Source organism: Falco punctatus (genome assembly GCF_963210335.1).
Source record: "Falco punctatus genome assembly, chromosome: 6".
NCBI lineage: Eukaryota > Metazoa > Chordata > Aves > Falconiformes > Falconidae > Falco > Falco punctatus.
Window position 1 is genome coordinate 64,194,227 of NC_137585.1, and position 17,703 is coordinate 64,211,929.

At 42.6% G+C, this 17,703-nt stretch overlaps 1 long non-coding RNA gene across 2 annotated transcripts in view; it reads right to left on the bottom strand.

Annotated features, from left to right (window-relative positions):
- The window catches only part of LOC308066608, a 57,506-nt gene that overhangs the window by 11,216 nt on the left and 28,587 nt on the right, over window positions 1–17,703 (bottom strand). For both annotated transcript variants that reach the window (XR_013929214.1, XR_013929215.1), the window contains exon 1: window positions 1–17,703. This exon is cut by the window's right edge and continues 28,587 nt beyond it. This is a non-coding gene — a long non-coding RNA (uncharacterized lncRNA).

Here is a 17,703-nt window from a genome sequence, read left to right on the forward strand (position 1 = left end):
CAACATACTCTTCATGCCAGTCCCTCTGCTGCCTTCTCCTAGTCCCTCCCCATCCAAAGCATGTGTTCTCTCTCTTCTCTTTGCTTCTTCCTCCTCTCTCTTCACTGGCTGCCCAACCCCTTACCAGAACAGTCACACCTGCACCTTATCTACATCAGCCAACCTGCTGCCCCTGAAGCCAGCCCACAGCTGTATATTATCAATGCTAATTAACCCAGCTTCATTCCTCTACAATTCCCCCTTTTTTTCTTTTTTCTTTTTTTTTTTAACATTTCATACCTTATGTTTTTAACAATCATCACAACCTTTTTACAAACAATTTTTTCATACAGTCTTCTATATTTCATCTACATCTCACAATTTCAGGGGTACTTGAATACCACCCCAGACAACTAGACCCTCAACACCACCATGAAATTTCATTGTGTCAAGGTGAAAAATAGCTATGTGGGATAATCAACTTGGAGAAAATCATCAGAAGTTGTTTTTTAAAAGAATGATGAGCTGCTTCCCTCATTATCAAAACCTCATTACTTTTGTTTGTGGATTGCTTCCCTCATTTTGCTTTTGAATTGTTTTCATCAACTTTTTGGTACATGGATAGATCTTAGTACTGATACAGCCATAAAAGCAATTGCTAGAACAATATCAGATACTTCTTATGGTCTGTGATATTATATTGTATTATCGTGTCATACGAACGAAGCAATGGATTAGTTGAAGGTGCATTTCCACTGTCAGTTAACAACAGCTGGCTCCAAAGACCACACCTGCCCATTGCCCCTACTGTAAAGCCTCTGCTCTTGCCATAAGGTAATTTCTGTCCATGTTCTATAGCTCTCTGGAGGGACAGAGACAAAGTGGACCTTCTCCTTGCCCATGTGGCCTGGAAAGTTTGAGCCAGCATGTTACAGCCTTTCCATCCATCTGCCAGTCTCCCTGGCTCTGTATTCGAGACAAAGCTAGGGGAAGGCTAATGGGTTTGGCCTGCCTAAGCCCCTTTTCAAACCTGTCTCCATCTTGCATTAAATATAATCATAGACCTGAACTATCACATCCAAGGACATCAGATCCACAACTCACTGAGCTCAGCAGGAGTCTTTGCATTAACACCACTGAGATTTGCAGCGCTAAGCCCCCGCAAAGAGAAGAGCAGAATTGACTCTGTTTTTTTTCCTGAAACTAACAGAAATAACCAGAAATGTTTCCTTCTGCGGTGACCCTTGCCAGCTTTGTTGTTTTCTCACTCTTTTTTTTTTTCCTGAATGAGGCAAGAGTGGATGTTTTTCTATTAGTAAAAAGTTTCCTTGGAAAACAAGCTGCCCACTGTCACACCACGAGCCCACGTGAGCACGGCTGGGATCTCTAGCTAGTCGCGTCACATGTTAAATTCATGCGGCTCTATCTGCGTACGAGGCACTTGTGCATCCTGGCCAGGGCTGGGAATGGCACACACACCTCGCAGACCAGCTCCCCTCCGCAGCTTGCAAAATGTTTCCTTTGCTCCAAAGCCAGGCGAGACAGGCAAAATCCCTGCTCCCCAAAATGCACATCTCAACGAAGAGATTCGCTCCTCAGAGCCAAGAACACTGAACTCCTTTACCTTTCATTTTGACGGTTTCCATGGAAACCATAAAATTAAGCTATGCAGTTACTTACTGCAACATTACATAATCTGCCAAACGCTCAGTTGCTTTTCAACAAACGTGTTTGTGCTGCGTTGCTTTCCCCGCCTCCCCCCCCCCCCAAGTATTATCAGCTCGATCTGTGTTGATCTGATTAAACAAGGAGCAATGGTGTAAAATGAGATATTAAAATGCAACTTCTGTCAGTTCTCCTCTCCAGAGAATGACAGGCTGCCTGCCTCCACTGCCAGTATATAGCTGCAGCTGAGGTATTACAGCATTGCTCATCACCTGATCATATAGATGAGGTTGGATTGATGAGGGTCTGAGCTCAGTTCTGACCTCATGCACAATAAATAGGAACAGTTCCACGCTGCTTCAGGTTATTTGCACCTATGCAAATAGTATGCAAAAAATCTGGTCGTACACAGCAATTTTTTGTTTAAATGGAGCAACAAGGCAGGGTAGAATGGATTGACTTCAGTTCCATTTCCCACCTGGATCTCAGAGATTCGATCTCACCCAAAATATTTTTGACAAGTGCTGTGGAATATCCTGCAATTTTTATTGTGAAAGAAAAATCTCACAGTAAGGCAATGAACTATCCATTTTTCCATGTTCCTGGCGCTTGGCCATCCCTGCTGGAACTGGACCAGAGACAGAAGCGATGTTTGGGATGAAGGAAGCTGCTGTACAATTACTCTTTAACTTTTGTGGCCAGGCTCATTATTTTAAATAGAGCTCAGCAAAGCCAGATAGCTCTTCTTTGTTTTGTCCAGGATACACAATCCTGATCCTGTAGAGAATAACGTCAAAACTTTCTCACCATTGGTGAGAATGAACTGTTCCTTTTGTAGCTTTGGAGGGCAAAGGAAAGATTTCAGCTGGACCCTAGGGCTTGCACAGAAAATGCAAGGGGAAAAGGAAGGCCACAAGCACACATGGATGTGTAAGCAATGTCTTAGAAGAAGGGTATGAAAAGGTTTACAAGTTGTAGCTCAGCATCCGTTACCTTGCTGGCACTGTGTCTCTCAGGCTGTGTCTTTGCTAGCAAAATAAAAGAGGCCAGGAGATTACTCAGGCCAGACTGAGTAACTGTTTGGATGCTCTAGTCCTGTCTTGGTCCTGTGCCGAGTCTCACATGATGCTGAGGAGTGTGCAGGCATAGCACAAAGGAGGCTAACTTATCTGGGGTACAAAAGAAGAGAGTTCAGATGCTGTACCATTTCCCTGAAGGCCAGAAATTGGCCTTGGCCTATTTTATTTGTTAGTAAAGTATGATGTAGTTTCAAAGAAATGATCAAGTCCATCACAGGCAGTGTAAGTTAAACCTAACCACACAGGCCCTTCTCTTCGCATCATCCTTTCATATCGCTTCCATTAATTTGTCCCTTCAACAAAAAACATGTCTTCCTCAAGCACTGTTAAGCCTTGGCATAACACTTTGAAAATCCCTGTCTGGGGTGTTGCCCTTTGTTTCTGAAATGTTGCTGAGAAACTCAAAAGAAAAGCTGGGATTCCTCCTCACACCACTGACCGTGTTTGCCATCAGGTGACACCCCAAACCCCCTAACCATATCCCTGGAAAAATCTGTCTTTTCATGGGTTAATCTCAGCTCCAGCTTCTTATGTCTCATTGGCTTCGTGTGACATGCGAGACAGTGATCTTAGTGTGACAGAAAGACATAAAATGCTAAATAACTGAAGCAGCTGTTGGTGCATCATCTAAAGAGCACAGATATTCAATAAAGCAGGCATTTACAATGTCTATAAATAACTGGAAATAGCATATAACTAATTATTTGAGTGCCAAAAAAACTCAGTCAACCTCAGTCAACGTAATTACACGCGTCATGGCTAGTAACTTCCAGCCTGAGATGAGCTGAGGATGAAATTTGAAGGCACTGAAAGTTTCCTGGATTTGCCAAAATGGTCAGTCTATTTTTCCCATTTCAGTGCTAAATATTGGAGATCTTTCTCTCATTGATTACTTATATATTCCACTTTGAAGTCAAGAGGTTCACCCAAAGTAAACTGGCATCACTGAAAAGACATTGTTTTATACCGGTAGAGAGGGTGGATCAGGACACCAACGTAACTATTTCTTGTATCTTTCAAATTGCAAGAAAAGGTATATTCACTCAGACGGCATAATAAATCTCTGCAAAATAAAGATGGCATTTAACATCTCTGCAGGGTCTAGTCTTTTGAATTTCCTGGTTTGCTGTTCCTCTGCTTTCAACATATTGCTTGATGTGAAAAGTTTCTTCACTTTATATATTCATTTTCTACTACAGCAAGCAGTACCAGTGCTAGACAAATAAACCACAGGACAGTAAAAATTTCATGCAAAAAAAAATTGCCGTGAAGTACAAAGAAAATATCAAATAATGCTAATATTGGTGGTTCTCTACTTTCTCCTGAACTGGGTTTCACTCAGCCTGCAGCAGACCTTCCTGTTAGCTTCTCTGTCCAGGAACTTATCTGCATGATAAACTCACATGCTTATTTGTCTTCCAAATCTTTGTTATGTAGTTTAACTCTTTTTTTTTTTTTTTTTTTTTTTTTTTTTTAAATAAACTGTTCAAGATTACTGGCTGCAAAGATCAGATACAATTGTTATTCCCTTGATTTTTTAAATGTATTTATTTGTTTCTGCTGATGATTGTCCAGAGACATTTCTTTGCTGCACCGGAGCAGTGTAGGTTCTACAGTTACTCTGGTTACTACCCCTGTTTCCAGCCTGAAGGATTATTCAAACCACTAGAATATGGAAACAGGTTGAACAAATGACCCAACACGTTCAGAAACAGGGAGAGGACACCACTGCTCTGGTGTCAAATAACAATTAAATAATCAACATGTGATTAGCAGAACATGTCTTCCTAGTGTTTGAGGAAGGGAGAGACAAAAAAAAAATGAATAAAAATTGGTGGATGAGGGTAGTGATGTACTGGAACTGCTGAGTGGAAAGGAAGGAAGTGGCACGCAGCTGCCAGGCAGTCATCAAAAGTGTAAGAAATATTAGTTTTAGAACAACCAGAATTATTAGTCCTGGAGCACTGAAGCGGCTTTCAGAAGCCCAGGAGGCGTTATCATAGTATCTGGTAGGAGCCACGGTAGGGGGTTCTCAAAAAGGAGGGAATAGGGTGAGGACAAGAAACCACTACCTTAATTATGGCAAGCTGACACACTATGAAAAAGTGCTCTACCAGTGAGCACTGCAACAAACTGGGAGAGAGTGGGGTTAGTCACTAAAGATTTTAGCTTAGACAAACATCTGTTAGGAATAGGTTTTGGTTTAGCTCATCCCTGAGGATAAGGTGAGATACTTCACTCAGTATTGCAAAGGTGTGGAAACAGACTAAACCTTGAGGTCCCTGCTGCTCTTCTGATGTGTGCTCTTAGAGTCTTTGTGTTAAATTATCCATTTGCTGCAAAAATTGGGATGTGATACAGTTGTGATAACCCCCTAGTGTGGGCAACAGTATCAAAAAAGTCGTGGAGCCACAGTGGTCGTCTGAACTACCCAGGGTCTTATGTAGGTGTGCAACCACTGACCTTAATGTTTCTGCTGTGGTGGTTTGTCATGGTTTAACCCTGGCTGGTGATCAAGCACCATGCAGCTGCTCGCTCACTTACTCCTCACCTGGAGGGATGGAGTGGAGAATCGGCCAGGAATGTAAAACTCGAGAGTTAAGGTAAGAACAATTCAATAATCTAAATAAAAGAAAAATGAAAGAGCAATAATAATAATAACAACAATAACAGTTATAATGAAAAGGAGGGAGGGAGGAGAGGAGTGAAATCCAAAGGGAAGGGAGAAAAGAAAAGAAGTGATGCCCAATACAACTGCTCATCCCCTACTGACCGATGCCCTGCCAGTCCCCAAGCAGTGATCAGTCAAGCTCCCCAGTTTATATACCAAGCTTGATGTCCCATGGAAAGGAATACCTTTTTGGTCAGTTTGCGTCACCTGTCCTGGCTGTGTCCCCTCCCAATTTCTCATGCTCCCCCCAGCCTTCTCGCTGGCATGGCCTGAGAAACTAAAAAGTCCGTGACTTAGTAGGAACATTGCCTAGAAATAACTAAACTTATCCATGTGTTACCAACATCATTCTCACACCGAAGCCAAAACACAGCACTGCCACCAGCTACTAATAAGAAAATTAACTCTATCCCAGCAGAAACCAGGACATGGTTTCATTGTGATTGGAACTTGAAATGGCTGGGTGAAAGCTGCGTGAATATACCTCCACACGCCGCAGACAGAACATGGGACTTGCACATCCACATCTACAGGCTGGTCACTTGGAGACCTTCCACAGCTTCAAGCTCTGCCAGAGGTCAAGCTGAAGCCCAGTGCCTTCAGTTCATCCAGTGAAACTGCTAAGATGGTCCCCTGTGTTTGTGCAGACAAGTGATGTGTTAATCATCAGCAACTGCAAAATCGTACAAATTCAGCCCCTCTGCCTTCAGGACAGCTAACATTTTCCTTTCTCTGGCCACACTGTGTTCTTGAAAAACAGTGCATCGACGTAGCGTCCTATATTCCAGGATCTGGCTGAGCAAGCATCTTATCATGCTAAGATTAACCGATAGTAATGTATTAATCTCATCCTGCTGATACGAGCATAATGAATTGATCTTTTGAATGAAGACTGAGGAGTTTTTCTGCTTAAGATCAAACCCAAGTCATCCACTTGGCCCATTTCTCTTGAGGTCCTCATCTCTGTTTCTTGGTATATGCTTTAAGTGGGTCAGGCAAAAACATGGCAACATGTAAGGTCAGATTTATAGGTGAAAAAAGCCATCCTCCTTTTATTTTTGATGGATTTTAGATTACTTGGTGACTTGGGCTGGACCACAAATTTGCTCTTTGTAACACACAAGAGTTGCCTGCTGTCAAAGCTCAGGTGAGCTCCTGAGGATGCACAGCAGCTGATGTCTTCCTCTTGAGGGAGCCATTCAGTTTACCAGTGGCAGGAGAAGCTGAAGTCTTCAAAGTTGGTCTTATTGTATTAAATCTGTGTTAATTAGCCCACCTGGGGGACTGTGGGAGGCACATGCTCAGTCTTAGCATTGGTGGCTCCAGGTCACAAGGCGCTGAGATGTGTTACTGCTCCTACCGCCTGGGCAGGGTGGCACATGGGTGAGGAGGGTATTATTGATTATGAGACTGATATCATTAAGTCAGGAAGGGAAAGTAAAGCTTTTAAGCTCTTATTTAGGGCTTATTATTATATTAGCAATAGCTGAAGATTTCCTGCTGAGGCCAGGTGGTTTAATTCCAGTTAGCTTTACTTGGCTATGTTAATCAATGACAACCTGGAAGGAAGAAAATCACTTAAATCATTATTTTCCATTCCCATGCTCTGTTGGGTGGGACATGGTCCTGGTGCCTACCTCTCTGGACCTTGAAATGTGCAGCACAACATGTAAAAGAGACAGAAGCACCACAAAAGCCCTTTTGTAAGGAAGAGATGTAATCACAGGCACAGTAATGTCCTCTGTCCATGTTCAAAGTAGATATCTACATTCCTATAAGGTCCTCCGTATTAATAGATGGAAGTCATCAAAATGTGGCTGTTTCTTGGCTACTTCACAGATTGCTGCAGGTGTCTGAGGTCAAATCCCAAGTCTAGCTCTCTGGCAGTTTTTTTGCTGATACCATGAGGGAATTGCTCCTCAAGAACCTTGGCAGTGTGCATATGCTCCTGAGGAGGAGTCATGAAATTGTTTTATCAAAAGTGTATTAAATGCCTAACTTCAGACATCATCCTCTACCACCGGCTTGGTTTGCCTTGGTGGAAGCCAACTCCATTTACTGCACTGTGCTCTGGATCACAGAGGACCCTTATGGCTATTAAAATTTGCTTCTTTCTTTCTTGCAGGTAAATATAAATAGGAGACTTTATTAAGTGATCAGAAGTGAGTAGGTTTGATATTGCTTAACTCAGAGAAAATTCATTCTGGTCTATTGCCTAATTTGCAGAGAATTTTTTTTTTTTTTTTTTAAATTTTTAAATTTATAGACACCTGAAGTTTTCCCACTGGAAGAGCCCTGTCTAAACCAAATTCCAGCCATATAATTTGGCCAGATTGATTTTCTTAATCACCATACAGAGACCTTTTTATATTGTTGACATACCAGAATAAGCCCATGGACCACAGAATAAAATTCATTGGCTAAAAGGATAAAGCACAGACAGTTGTTTTGATACATCAAACCCTGAGTGCCCCAGCACAGGGAAATTATTACAGGTTTGGGTGACAGTTTCTTGGGATTTTTTTAATTTAAAAAAAATTCAAATGCTTTCTGCTATTTTAAGATGCTTTCCTGCACTCCAGTCTCACAGAACCAACTTCTCAGGGCTTTTTTTACATGAGAAAATAGATTGTTGTCACAGTAGTGGTGTAGTTCTGCTGCTTAAGTATCCAATTCCCTGAGTTTAACCGACTTTAACTTTAGAAGTACAAAAAAGGTGAAGTTTCATCTGTCTGAACCAAAGTGAATTTTGCATGGTGGCTAATTGCTTAGCTAAATCAGGTGGTGAGGCTGTGCTTTCGACTATGTATCTCAGAAGAATCTGGACCTTCATGCCCCTATAATGCAGCTACTATGGATGTCATGTCACAAGAGTCTCTTGAGAGAGAGGCTTGTGTCAACAGACGTTTTCAACCAGAAAGAAACTCTTTGCTGTGTTTTCTGACTTACTGACATCAGGTGGATATGCCACAACTATAGTTAAGCTTGCAGAACATTGTTGTGTCAGCCTCACCCTGGGGAGCACTACAAACTAGGAACTATCCTCCTTTCTATAACAGTTAAACTTTCTAAAGGAAACAAATCTAATTAGCTGTTCTTTTAGAAAAGTCTCCATACCATGTGACTTTGGGAAGACAGAATTGCATCGAGAGAGTGTATCTTTCCCTGTTGAGTTCCACTTTAGAGACACTTCTCTGCAGATATCAACTCCATACAATGCCAATCTGTGCTAACAAGGTCTTTAATTGGGCTAGCTCAGAAATGATGTGCTAAGCCAAGACCCAGTGAAATCTCCCTTGGTATCAAAATCCATTGGCTTTTCTCCCAACAATCAAGAGTTTCTACCCCTGTACAACCAGTGGGAAGCTAGCTGGGTTGGCAAACTTTCCTACTCCATCAGAATACAAGCCTAAAATCTGGGCAACTGCAAAAGGGGCTTGAATCTCTTCTCAGCCTCTATGTAAAAAAACTCAGAGACAATCAACAGGATCAAATTATGAAGCAGAAGAGTCAAGCCCCTAATTTCTACAAGATTGCCTACAAGTGATATATATATGAAAAAAGAGGGACATCCCTCTATATATGTTTCGTACATATATATACACACACAGATATATTTCTATGAGTCTAAAATATAGCTGATTTAATGAACCTGTGTGACACATACATGCATGCATCTATTACATATATCAGTGTAATTAGATGGACGTACAACTAAATATACATATAAACAATTTTAAGGTGTGTGTCTGCATGGCTATGTATAATTTAAAGGTATAGAAACATTAGGCATTGATTTCTCCTGAGCTAACAGGATTTGTGATTGGATCCCTGCATCTCAGAAGGATGATATAGAGCTAGGGAGGGACTTTTGTGCATGACATTTCCCCCTTTGTTGGGAGGCTTTAGCTCTCAGTTTGTAATTACTTTTAAAATCGCCAATGTGAAATGCATCCTTCTAGGAAACATTTGTTATAGGTGCGGTAGGTCGTACTAAAAAATGAGTCCTTTGCTATGGCATGTTGTGAACACTCACTCACGACAAGGAGAGGTAATGGGAAGGTTATGTAAAAGTTCTTGTTAAGCATGAACATTGCTGGGAAGGGTTTCACACTCACACCGATAGTTTAGCACAGAGTTTGACCAAATCCACGGCCAATATCATCCCATATAAGAGCAACCATAGACGGGCAGGCCACTCCTGTGCACTCTGAATAATCACCGCTAGGGAAAATTCACTGCTTTCCAACCTCTGTTTACTATATCTCCAATATAAACATGGTAGAACTCAGCCCAAAATTTGAATTAGACTGCCAAGTGGCCAAAAATTATGTCACTGATTTTTGGTATGTAGAGTTGAACTGTTTTCCCAGGGAGTCTCTTTATCTCTGCAGGACAGAGACGATAAGAAAGAATAGTCTGGGACCATCAGGAAGCTTGAACTAGTTAAGGTTGTCTAGAAAAAGGACTCCCTGGTGGAATACATTGTAGAATACCTTGGTTGTTCAGCTCCACCAGTCTTGTGGTCTTTTGAGTGCTTATCTGAAGCTAAAGCCTGAGTGATGGAGACCTTCGAGTTCCTACCAGACCTCAGGGTAAATCAGCTGGCAAAGTCCCCCAAGCCATAAGCCAAAATGAGTAATTTTTTATGATGTGGCCTGATCAGAATCACGAGACTGGAACAATGTAGCAGCCCCCAAATGCCCTCTGTGTTAGCTTCTGGCCACTTTTTCTTAACAGTTCTAAAGAAAGGTTTTGAAAAAAATCAGAACAGCCTCAATGAGGATAATTTTAAGAATTTGTAAGTTAGAAGCTCACACCTGGCACTCAGCTTTTCTCAGGAAGCAGCACTGCTGTTTGCCCTCTACAAGTGGCACTGCTTACCGAGAGAGACACTTTCAGTTTTATTTTTATGCTTCTCAGCTTGTTCATCTGTCTGAAGAGCCAATAGGACTCCTCCCCTCCCCTCCCACACAGGCTCTTCATTTATGCATCAGAGATTCTTGTGGTGTCTGGGTTGTAACATCCTCAAGGCTGACTTCCAAGGCTTGCTTACTTCCAGGTTTATTGCCCTGGTTTCCACTCCAGGTACACAATGCCAGGTGCTCTGCTACTTAGCACTTGCTTTTGGTGGCCAGCAATCAGATTCTGAAACAATGATGCTCTCATAGTTTAAGTGAAACCTTTGATATAGCTGTGTGTCTTTTAATGTGCCTGGTTTTCTTTCCCTCTGTCTACATCCCTCTTTTCCACTGGAACAGCCTGGAGAAGAAAACATGGAAGACAACTCAATGGACACCACAGACAGAATTTCACTAGGTTGCCATTACACAGCTTGGCTCTAGCTGATAATAAACAGTTGATATTTACTATAAATTTTATAATTCTGATCAAGATGCAGGTCATATCTAGAGAAACGGCACTTCCCAGCACCTGGCATATCATGGGAAAAGGTTAAAGTGAACAAAACCACTCAGCTTCTCAACAGTAATCAGAAGTAACTCCATTACATTTGAAGGTGTTATCTTGGCACAGAATTGAGGTGAAGGAGGATCAACACAGAATCTCCACTTATATTTTAAAACTTTTTAATGAGATACAGAAAATCTGAAGGAAGTCTAATTTTTTCAACCAAACTGTCTTTACTCAGACCAAAGCTCTGGACTACAGGCAATGGGAGTCTGAGAAATTACCAGTTTGGGCCTTTCTCTGCTTGGATATTTGCAAGTTCCATCAATTAGCTTAGATAAAGACCATCTGTGGTCTTTATTAAACGCTAAAGATTTCCCTTAAGTGACTGTCATTATCACTGCTAAAGAACAGCCAGAGTCTAATGGCTCTACATGGGCTACCAAAGAAAACATTTGACTTCTCATGGATCTGAAGAGGATCACAGTAATTCATTTCAAGGAAGAACTCCTGACATGACACAGGCGCATGGACCTGGCCTGATTCATAAGAGCAGAATTTAGGCTCTTAGGCTTATTCAGGCTCTAAAGATTACTCTTTTTGGAGGTTTTATAGCACTTATCTCCTGCTCAGATTACTATTTTTGCTACTGTACCATGGAAACACCATTCCTGACCCAGAACTCACTGTACTGTCATCACCTGAGCATTCCTGTCCTGTTTGCCCGACTGGGCATAACAAAAGTGCTTCCACTTGCAGCATGCTAGCTCCTAGGGCTGGGACACATCTAACTTTGGACATCCAACCCATCCAACCTGGGCATCTGCATGTGTGTAATCACCCAGTCTCCCTTTATTTTAGGAGAGGAATGAATTGCTTCCAAAGCCTGGAGAGTTTCCTCTCTGAGAGGCATGATGGGTGTCTTGTAGGTGCACTGATGCCAACGCAAGTGTGGCAATTAGTGTCTCACTCTGCTCCCTGTGACAGACTTATCCTTACACCTAGATTAAAAAAACCAGCTATTCAACCAAAAACTTGCGCAAACACTACTAATGCTAACAAATTGGCCTATTCTTCCTTACAGGCCCAACACATGGGGGTACTTGGCCATGGACAAAGGTGGAAATAACTCCCACTCTTCCTCTCTCGGAAGCTTCTTTTACCCTGGACCTTCCTGAACTTGCAGTCCTCACCCCGGTTTCCATGCTATGCCACCTTGGCTGCATTCCTAGGAGCAGGTGATGCAGCATCACTGCATTTATTTGATTCTGGGTTGCTCAAATTAGGTGTCTTTTACACATTGGCCTAAAAGAAAACAGCTGAACTGCTGACCCTTCTTGGGTTTTGGCCATTTAAAATGTGTAATGTGGCTGCTGCTTTGCCCCTCTTACCTGACCTCACACAGAAACTCTGACAGTTTCTGTGCAATTTCAAAGGGACCTGGAAACCATTACTGTAATATAGGTAGTTTCCCTTTCACCTATGCAAGTTTTCTAGCGTTATGAGTGTGAGAGTGACCTTTAAATCATGGAGAGATTTCTGGTTTAAACCATCTCTGTCTAAATGATTATTTCCATCTCAGCAACAGAATTAAATTTGTCTTCCTCTCCAAAAAAAGTTTAAAACTTCTTCGCTTAGAAAGCTCTTGCAAAACTGAAGTTCTTCTAAGAAACCACTGTAATGTTTAGAGCTTTCTTTCACTAGTCATGTCCATATCATGTCTTGCTTTCCTAGTGTTTTATGGAATGGGTCTTTGCTGTTCCCATTACCCAGCCTAGAATTACTTTTTACAGCCTAGAGGTTGCCCAAAACGAAAGACCAGATGCTTCTTTTGTGTGGGAATTTGCACAGTGCCACCAGCTTTTTTCTAGATCAGGTCTACTATAGCAAATAAAATCATCTGGGAATCATCATCTGCAGGGAGGCAGCACAGAGCAGTTCAAGTCCACTGGACTAAACTCCTCTTTTCCCTAACACACACCTCATCCAAATTGTGTCCCAGGAGTTTATGGCTCTGGGCATCTTCTGTGAAAAGCCAAAACCATGTGAAGAGTGCTACCAAATAAAAAGCATAGATGATCAGAAGACAGATCCCATTTTAACCTGCAAGTATAGCTATAACTTGTGTGCTTATAGGAACAGAAGTATCCACCTAAGGGAAGGGACAGGACTGGGAAAATGGGAAGGCCATGCCATCTTACCACCCTCTTAGCTTCAGCATGCATTTATACCAGACTAGGATGACTGTGATGACCTCATGCTTCAAAAACAGTTTCCTTGTTCAGTGACACTAGTTTTACTCCTGGACTAGTACACTCACACAGAGGAGCAAAGGGGTCTGGTGAGCTCTGGGGCTGGCACAAAAGGAATGAATGGGAATGAGTAGCTGGAGGAGGGGAGGGTGAGGGAAGGACTGCAGACACAGATTATTAGACTGGGTTAGGCTGGTGTGAAACTGCAGTCTCAGATTCCAACAGTTCAGTGAACGTGGTGGGTTCCTTTTGAGTAGGTTGGTAGTCAAGTCTCTGACATAACTACATCCGTGCGTAAAGCAGTTGCCTTACTCGAGATCCCATTAACCCTCCCGACCAGATACCTGACTGCTAGCTCTAACTCATTTCTCATTTTCTTCCATCATCACCTCCTCAGGAGTGTTTCTTCATCACCTCCTCAGGAGTGTTTCTTCCCTTTAAAACTTCTGCCAACATATTCGTATCAGTGAAAAGGTGCTGAAGAAGATGTGTTTTCTCTGCAAACTCTGTATCTCAGCAATATGAGGTCTCAGCAAGCAGTGATGCCACCCTGGGGGGCTTGAATTAGAAGCTGATCTCTTTTTGCTACAGGAAATCACCAGGAAGACTTGTCTGCACATCTCTGCAGGAATAGGAAGGGCTGGCGCCTGCGGTTGGGGCTCAGTCATCTAAAAGTCATACGAGTGTAGAGACAGCTTTTGTTACTTACTTATTTTCTCCTCTGACCAAAAAAAACCCCTTTCAAATCAGTACCTCCCAACTGATTGCCGGTGTCTTTGGATGAGGCCCTGGATGAAGTGGATGCACTACTCTGCTGGTGGGTCCCAAACCTCTGAGCAGCTACAGACCTCTGTCAACTCTAAAATTCCCTATGGTTCATGCACACTAGAACTGACGAGTCTGCAAATTGCTGTGCTTAATTTGATTTTGCATAAAAGCTTCGGACCACAAAGGACAGTCTCATGGACCACAGCTTGGACTGAAATAATGACTTTCAGTGGAAGGTCTTTTGGACAGCAACTGTGTCTATTCCGTATACAATTTGAAATATTGAATTCTGCACCTAGGATGGAGTAATTCCCAACACAAGAATAAAATGGGAGATGAGTGGCTGGAGGAGGAGCCCTGCAGAAAGGGATATAGGGGTGCTGGTTGACAAAAGGCTCAACATGAGCCAGCAGAGCGCCCTGGCAGCCAAGAGGGCAAACAGCATCCTGGGTGGCATCAAACACAGTACAATCAGCCGGTCAAACGTGATGGTTGTCCTGCTGTATTCAGCATTGGTGCAGCCTCACCTTGAATAATGTGTGCACTTCTGGGCCCCACATTTTAAGAAGGTTGTGAAGGTCCTTGAATGCATCCAGAGGAGGGCAACAAAGCTGGTGAAAGGGCTGGAAGGCATGTCCTGTGAGGAGCAGCTAAGGACTCTGGGTTTGTCTAGTTTGGAGAAAAAGGAGGCTGAGGGGTGACTGCATTGCTGTCTACAGCTTCCCAAGGAGGAGACGTGAAGTGGGAGGTGCTGAGCTCTTCTCCCTGGTATGCAGTGATAGGACGTGTGGGAATGGTTCAACACTGCATCAGGGAAGGTTTAGACTGGACATGAGGAAGCATTTATTTACTGAGAGGGTGGTCAGACACTGGAACGGGCTTCCTAGAGAGATCAATGCCCCAGGACTCCCAGTGTTTAAGATGCATTTGGAAAATGCCCTTAATAATGTGCATTTAACTTGATCAATCCTGTACTGGTCAGGCAGTTGGACTAGATGGTTGTTGTAGGTCCCTTCTAACTGAAACAGTCTATCCTATTCTACTATACATTTTTTCAGTGTGTCATTTAGAAAACAAGGTTCTTATCTGTGCAAAAAACAGGTCTAGATTTGTACACGTCCTAACTTCTTCACTGGTGTAAGACAGGCTAAGTAGCATTTTTGCTCAGTACAGCCTGCATCTCATGCTGTCACTGTTCTCTAACTGCCTCATCCCACAATGAAAAGAAACAAATAAAAATCAAGATTTAAGTTTTTCTGTTAATTAGAAATTCCATGTAAAAAAAAAAAAGTAAATCTTCTGTCTCAGATGAAGGAGATTGTTATTTTTATATCACTCAATCATGAGTTGAGCTATAAAAAGTCCTAAATTCCTCACAGTCCCATATTGAGTTGGAAGTTAATGCTTCATTAGCAGTAAAAGCTTCAGGTTATGTTACTGAGTAACCTTTTGTTCAAACATGATGTCTGGCCTTTGCGTAAGTGCTTGGGTATGTCTATCTCTGAGCTATTGAGATGATGTGACTCACCAAGCTCTTGTAAACAGGTTGTTTTTTTCCCTACCTCTTCTCGATATCGTACATCCTCGCAGTTTGCTTTCTTAGAAACACAGCTGTCTGCTAAGGCAATGACATTCTTTAGCTTCATCTGCCCTTTTGCTACCGCATCAAAGTCGTCTCTATTGTGTAGCCAGCAGCTGGTCCTAGAGAAGAGAGAGCCTAAGGCAGCCGTGTCTAACGCAGCTGAGCACCCAGGTTAAGCAGGATGTAGCTGTAACAGGCAGTTCTGCAGAAACAGCAGGGCAGGGATGAAATTACTTTCTCATGGTGCCCCAAAGATCTTTGCACTGACCCTGATTTCACGCAGCGGGAAGGTCACCTAACAGACCCTTTCTATAACCTCCTTTTGTAATTACTTATTTGAGCTTACAAGCCAAATTAACACCAGGACTTATTTAGCCTCAAGCCATCTGTGAGCTCTACACAGGAACAGACTCACCTCCATGGAGCAATGGGAAAACCAAGGCATTTCTTTGCAGTGATGCTTAGTTCTGCACCAGGACATGAGGCTGACCAGTATGTGCTGGCTCTAGAAACAGTTAGTAAGAAAATATAGCAGGAAAATATATCTCTGACATTATAATCCTTCCATAAAATATCCAGTTTCCTCTTTAAACCAACTGAAGAATGCTCTGAAATGTCACTGTTTGAACGGGTAGGAACCATCTTTTAATTGCCAGAAAAAAAATACTCATGGCTCCCTTTCTGCTGTGACTTGCGTGGCTGTTTCCCAATCAGACTACTAGACTCTAAAATGGGTTGTCTTCTTGCCAGAAATGGGAAACTCAATTTTTTTCAAAGACCTGGGTGACTCAAGCTGGGCTGCTCTAGACAATAGTTTCGAACTTTCTTAAACCCCATGATTTGGTAAGTAGAAGTCATTGACAGTCCATGTGCTGTAGCATAGGCTGAGTTAGGCTGGTAGCAGCATGATCTCGCTGTAGCAGGTGGCTCGCAAGGCCAGAATAATACAAAAGCTTTATGAGGTTATAGCTGCACTATTATTACGATCACCTTTAACAGGGCTTGTCCTAAGTTCCTTAAAAAAATATCTTGGAGGTGAACGTAAACCTAGGAGATAGTGCTATTGTCTTAAAATAATTCTGGAAGGTAAGTTTTTTGTTTGTGGCTGGTATTTAAAACAAGAGCAACTCCCTGCATTTCACTGTCTCTAGAAAACACCTGTGGGGCTGGAGTAGAAATGAGTCTTCCCTGTTAACAAGCCACCTCAGAGTTAGGGATCAGGAAGTATGTCTTTATCCCTCCAGGACCTTCCATTATTTAATTTTCTGTTATGGGTTTTTGGTCTCTGTTCACTACCTTAATTTCAAAAGCCAGGGAATTATCATTTGACAGGTGAATTTCAGAATGGGCAAATCTAGCTCAATTCAGATTTTTGTTTGTTTGGGTTTTTTTTGTTGTTGGTTGGTTGGTTTTTGTTATCTCTGTTCCTCCAAGAAAATTTGTCCAATGGAGGGAATATAATTTCTCACAGAGAGAAAAAAACCTTGAAAACTGCCACTTTCTGCAAATGATGTTCCAGGCAAGTGTTTGGGAACCACAGAAAAGACTTTCACTGACTCTAATATTGCATTATAAGTTACAGCACAGTGGTTTCTTTTATGTACCTGCTCCTAAGCATGATCCTTTTCTTTATTTCCCATCCCTTACAATATCCTGCACATGGAAATCAGGACAAATCAGTTTCTAGCACATCATCCAAGAACCTTCAATCCTCATCAAGTTGTTGTGGCCCTTGAATATAAGGATCGGTGAAACACACTGATCGCCCTAAATCCTCCCCAGTGTTGCCTAAGTAACTACATAACATTATCTCCATGCGTACTGAGCTGCTGTTGCTCTCCATGGCAGTTCTACCTGCAGGAGGCTGCACCGGCACTGACAATGACACCCAGGCATGCAATGCCAGCCTGGGGAGCACGCAAGGGTGGCTGCTGTGCAGAGAAAGAAGTTGGGGCCACAGCTGTAAGGCCACTCAAGTGAAAAGACCTTCATCCCATTGGAAGCAGATCTTTGGGGCTGGGTACTTGCAGTCAGCTTTTGAGGACTGGGTGGATTTGCAGCATGGAAGACGTATGGACACAAAGGAGTCGGGCAGGGATGTATGCGTGGGCAGCCACCATGTGGCAGGATGAGCTGGCAGTCACCAGTGAAGTGCGGCATGTATTCAGACAGACTTTTCCGGCTCTTTACATGAGCTAAAGAGCCTTCGAGGCACAAGGCGTGCTTTTCAAGACTGCCAGCCCCGGCTCCCCATGCAGTCAAAAGGGCAGGTATCTCCAGTGGGATGTAACTGCATCT